The sequence below is a fragment of the Amblyraja radiata genome, chromosome 27 (assembly GCF_010909765.2).
Source record: "Amblyraja radiata isolate CabotCenter1 chromosome 27, sAmbRad1.1.pri, whole genome shotgun sequence".
Classification (NCBI taxonomy): domain Eukaryota; kingdom Metazoa; phylum Chordata; class Chondrichthyes; order Rajiformes; family Rajidae; genus Amblyraja; species Amblyraja radiata.
In genome coordinates this window covers 28,882,868-28,889,193 of record NC_045982.1, presented here as the reverse complement: position 1 = coordinate 28,889,193, position 6,326 = coordinate 28,882,868, and positions in this window count along the sequence as shown.

Genomic DNA, 6,326 nt, shown 5'->3' with positions numbered 1-6,326 from the left:
ATTTTCTCTCTCTAGAAATGGACCTTTGTGCTTTGTTTCCTCTTTAAATTATTAAGCTGCGAGACTGTCTTTGGCAACAGTGCAGCAGTAACTGATCGAACTATATAAAATTAATGACAGGCATAGATAGGGCCGGCAGTCAGAACATATAATGGTTGCCCCTTTATAGGAATGATGTGGAGGCTTTGGAGTGGGTGCAGAGGTGGTTGATCAGAATGATGCCTGGATTAAGGGGTATTAGCTGCAGTGAGAGGTTGGACAGACTAGGATTATGAGAAGCAGAGATGGGGTAGACAGTCAGAACCTTTTTCCCAGGATGGAAAAATCTAATATTAGAGGACATAGCTTTAAGGGTGAGAGGGTAAAAGTTTCAGAAGGTTGTGGGGACAGCTTTGTTACATGGAGGGAAGTGAGTGCATGGAGCACACTGCCAGGGTTGGTGGTGGAGGCAGATATGATAGGGGCATTTAAGAAGCTTTTGGATAGGCACATGGATATGTGGGGATAGAGAGATATGGATTATGCGTAGGGAGATAAGAGTTAGTCTTGGCATCACGTTCTGCATAGACATTGTGGGCCGAAGAGCCTGTTCTTGTGTTGTCCAATTCTATGCTCTATGTTCTAGACCTGTGACACTACCTTTAACAATAGTGCTTGCCTATCCGTAACACTACCTTGAGTACATATTTTATCAATACCTGTGAGACTGCCTTTAGTAACGAGTGGGTCTGTACCTGCAACACTAATGTTACCAACCGTACATCAGTATCTATGAAACTATCATTAGCAAACAGTGTATATGATCCTCAACTCAATCCATGGAGATTCCACAGACTCCCAAACTGTCCACCCATTTGGAGGTAGACACAAATTGCTGGAGTAACTCAGCGGGACAGGCAGCATCTCTGGACAGAAGGAATGGGTGACGTTTTGTGTCGAGACCCTTCTTCAGACCCATTTGTCTGTTCTGGCACCTCTGCACCACATGTGGCAGAGTCAGTACATCACAACCTTTTAATTTAGTTTATGTTTGACATGCAGTTTGGAAACAGGCCATTTGGCCCACCGTTCACACCGACCAGCGATAACACATACACTAGTTCTATCCTACACACCAAGGACACTTTTTGCAGGAAACAATTAACATACAGACCTGTATGTCTCTAGAATGTGGGAGGAAACCATAGCATGCAGAGAAAACCCATGCGGTCACAGGGAGAACATGCAAACTCCATACATGCAAACTCCATACAGGCCACACCCGCAGTCAGGATCGAACCCAGGCCTCTGGCGCTGTAAGGCAGAATATCAAGCAGTATTAATAGGGTTCAATGAAAGAGGAACCATATCTGATGTATTTGCATGGGATCTTGGAGGATGTAATGGACAGGAATAAGTAGATAAAGGATTTCCTGTACATTAGCCACATTTGCTGATCATACTAAGATAGGTTTATCGGCAAGTTATGAGGAAGACACAAGCAGCCTGCAAAAGGATGTAGAAAACTTCTAAAATAAAAACAGGAAATGTTGGAAATGTTGGAAGCACTCAGCAGGTCAGATAGTTGAGATTGAAGAAGGGTCCCAACCAGAAACATTGCCTATCCATTCCCTCCACAGATGTGGCCTGACCCGCTGAGCTTTAGCTCATGATTCCAGCATCCACATTCCCTTGTTTCTCTGTGGCCCGATTCAGCCATGTTATTAATACGACCCTCATCTCCACGTTGAGAAGCTCTCCACTATGAATACCCTGGTGAAAATTACAGAACTTTCACTACAGGTGCTTCGCACTTTGAAATATTAACGCCCCACACTTCATTGGCTCTCTGCTGCTGATCCACCAGGGAAGGCAGCAAGAGAAAGAAAAATCAACAAAGTACATAGCACTGAGAATAAAACAATGCAACACGTATTTCCTCTGTACATGGCAACAGTGGTGTGGTAAGGGTGATACATCAATGTATGTTCAAAATGCTGTTATAAAGAATATTGATGGAATTCCCAAACACTGAAAAGTTTTAAATATGTTATATAAATAGCTTTGAAGCCAATACTTTAGGCAGTTGATTTATTTAATTAAGTTTTCATTTATTCAAGGCGGAAGTGATCCTTAATGTAGCTTTTTGTGCCAGTAACCCTTTAGTGTGTAATGCACTTGAAATATCAAGAGTAATCACAACCAGTACTCAATGGAGCTTTCTGATCTATCACCAGGGTGATTAGCTAAAGTGTGTCTTTGCCAGAATTAATTATATCAAGCGTATGTTCAAAGTACTGTTGTAACGAATATTGGTGGAATTCCCCAGTCTAATTTGGGCACTGTTACAACAACTGCAAGCTTCTTTGGAACATAAGCTGACACTATAATAGAAATGTTGCTGCTTTTGATGGCAATCTTGGGATTGTAAGAATTAGCACAGAGATGTGCACTCTGCTGTAAACTAATCAGTTAATTGATTGATTGAAAGCAAAAACATGGAAACAGGCCCTTCATCTATTCCTTTTCTCCAGAGATGTTGCCTGACCCGCTGAGTTACTCCAGCATTTTGTGTCTCTTCTCAGAGTAATTGAGCATCTGCAGTTCCTTCCTACATCTGGTTATACTAGTTGTAGACCTGTCCCACATTCGCATCCACTCCCTACACATTAAGAGGCAAGTTACAGAGGCCAATTAACCTACAAAGGCCAATTAAACTGATTTTGGAAACCAGAGCACACAGAGGAAACCCACGCAGTCACGGGGAGAACGTGCAAACTCCAAACAGACAGCACCCGAGGTCATGATGGAACCCGGGTCTCTGGTGCTGTGAGGCAGCGGCACTACCAGCTGCACCACTGTGCTGCCCAATTAAAGGCACAGTCAAGTTAAGGAGATTCTTCTCAAGCATGTAATTAATTCCCATGCACTCACGTCTGGACAAAGCATAAACAGCTTACGGTGGCGCAGCGGTGGAGTTGCTGCCTTCCAACGCCAGAGGCCCGGGTTCGATCCTGACTACGGGTGCTGTCTGTGCGGAGTTTGCACGTTCTCCCCGTGACCTGCGTGGGTTTTCTTTGATCTTCGGTTTCCTTCCACACTCCAGGGACGTGCAGGTTTGTAGGTAGTAATGTAAATTGTCCCTAGTGTGTGTGGGATGGTGTAAGTGTGCCGCCGACTCACTGGGCCAATGAGCCTGTTTCCACACTGTATATCTCAACTAAACTAAACTAATCTTCTGTTTACTTTGTGTAACTATTGTTATGGTCCACCAGGTGGTTCACACGTAGCCACATCCAAACATTACCAATGTGATATCAATTACGATTCAAGAGCCACAGTGTAACGTCGCATCACGAGATATCATTTAGACAATAGACAATAGGTGCAGGAGGCCATCCGACCCTTCGAGCCAACACCCCTGCCATTCAATTTGACTTCCTCTAGCACCCAGGTTGTCATTATGTTTTAACAAAGTAATTAATATCCTTCCAAGCCTTTGGATATGGCTTCAATAATTCATACTGGATCCATAAAACCAAACTTTATGCGATAGATCTCACTAATTTTCCAATAATTAACTTATGACTCCAATGGCCTGCTGCCAATATGTTCCTAATGTACGTTACAAAGTCTGACGTAACCACTTCAACCACCGAGCTTTCATCTACAGATCTATAACAAATGTCACCCAAACTAACAGAACATAGAACATAGAACAGTACGACACAGGAACACGCCCTTCAGCCCACCATGCCTGTGTTGAACATAATGCCAAGACCAAGAGATAACTGAATTTCCCCTAAGATACTCAATACTCCCGTTTCACCTTCTTTTGAGGAAGGGAGCTCCAGAAAGGATGGATGGCATTTCGGTTCAGGACTCCAGATAGACTGCCCGACCCACTAAGTTACTCCAGCACTTTGTATCTGTCATTTTTTAATGTATGTGTGTCTATAACAAGCAGTGCTGAGTGGTCATTTCCTCTTCCCAATTGGGATTGCAATGGGAATTCAATTGCTGCCCAAGCACATAAACCTATATAATGTGATCAGGGAATGGAGAGGTTCATTGATGGTTGCAGGGACTGAGCCTTGAGGGATATCAGCTTATCCCACAGCTGGAGGAAGTGAGCAGCAGATGTGTCGCAACTGGAGCAGAGGTTTAATGTAAGGGACAGGAGGGTGGTGCACGAGGATTTTGTTACACTATGAAATCCTGGAGCGCCGTGCAATACCGCGCACCACCGCATGCGATTCCACACCTCACCATGCGCAATGCGTGCATCACCCACGCGCACCCCAAGCGTATGATGCGTAAATGAGGTGCAAATGATGGCCAAGTGGGACAGGCCCTTCAGTCTAAAAACTCCACAACTATAATTTAACTTTGGAACTTTAGACTTTAAACTTTAGAGATCAGCGCAGACATAGACCCTTCAACCCACTGAGTCCACGCCGACCAGCGATCACCTGTACACATGTGCGGAAATCCCCCCCCCCCCCCCCCATGTTTCAAAAGCAATTTCCGCCTATGCCTGTACACTGACACTATCCTACACACTAGGGACAATTTATCAATTTTATTGAAGCCAATTAACCTACAAACCTGTGCGCCATTTGGAATGTTGGTGGAAACTGGAGCACCCAAAGAAAACCCACATGGTCACAGAGAAAAGGTACAAACTGTGTACAGACAGCATCCATAGTCAGGATAGAACCTGGGTCCCTGCGGCTATAAGGCAGCAACTCTACCTCTGCGCCACTGTGCCGCCCCAAGTTTGTCCCAATAATTTGCATGGTTTCACTGCACAAAAACAATGTCACTACCAACTGGACTCCAGTGCACTAAGACTCGGTCTTGGAGCTAGAGCGAGGGACAGGAATACAAAGTAATTTCAGGAGATCGCAGCTTTGGGTGGCCAGCAGTCCATGAGGGAGGATTAAAATCAGGAATGTACGAGACAAAAATTGAATTTGGAGAGACTCTTTAGCAGTCATTGGCTGCTTTGCTCATGGCCAGAGAATGATCAGCACAAAACAGGTAAAACAGAGTGAGGCCACACGCAAACTGGAGAAACAACCCTACATACAGGGGGCGCTGTCCTGTGCACGGCTACCCAGCCAGCAGCTGTCTGTCTCTTCATCTTTTATTTTTTATTTAATTTGTTAAAGTGTTTTGTTTGGAGGTCTAGACTTTTTTATGTGGGGGGTGGGGGGGAAGGGGGAAACTACCTTTCAGGGTCCCTACCTGGTCGGAGAGGCAGCTTTTCTCCGGGCTGCAGCTTCGACCCGTACTCGCGGCCTACCAGCGGGCCTGGAGCGGCGTTTCCTGTCGGGGACCGCCCAGAACCTCGGCTTCGGCGGCGGCACAGCGCTGGAGCGCTATCGCGGAGCGGGCGATGCCTTGCCCGGGTCGCCGCGCTGGAGCTCCGGTGAGCTGAAGACCGCCGGGATAAACATCGCGGAGCTGCGGGTCTGTGGAGCGACCAGCTGCGGGCGGCGGCGCTGAACTTTACACCGGGAGCCTGGGATCTCTAGATGAGATCGCCAGTTGTGGAGCTTCAACCGGCGCGGCCTTGTTGGCTTCGGAATCCGCGGCCTCCAGTGCGGAAGCGGCCGTTCCAGGGTTCCCAAGCCGCTGGGAGGACTCTCCCGACGCCGCAGCAACATCACCCGGCGAGAACGGCCTGGAACATCGGGCCTCCGTAGAGGCAACTGTGGAGGCCTCAATGGGCCCGACTATGGGTGAACTGGGGTTGGGGACTGGACTTTGTGCCTTCCCTCATGGTGGGAGCCATTGTGGGGGGATGTTCTTTGTGTTTAAGACTCTTATTGGTGTTATGTCTGTATTCTTTTTTTGTGTGCTGCAAAATGGCAAAAAGCATTTCACTTCACTACACCTGGGTGTATGTGAATGTGACTAATAAAATACCTTTGATACCTTTGATACATATATTCCACTTGAGTAGGTTACGACCCAATGTCATGGATATTGAGTTGAAACAAGGAACTGCAGATGCTGGTTTACAAAAAAGTCACAAAGTGCTGAAGTAATATCAGTAGGTCAGGCAGCATCCCTGGAGGGCATGGATAGGTGATGTTCCCAGTTGGGACCCTTCTTCTGATCAGAAGGTTCAGACCATAAGGGTTCCGACTGGAAACGTCACCAGAGTTCTCCAGAGATGCAGCCTGACCCGCTGACTTACTCCAACACTTTGTGTCTTAGTATAAGCATTAAATCCTCCAATTACAATGAAGACTCCCCTTTCCCATCTCGCTTTCCTGTGACCCCCCCCCCCCCCACACCCCGAGGCACGCCCAATTAATCCATTATCCTCTACCCTC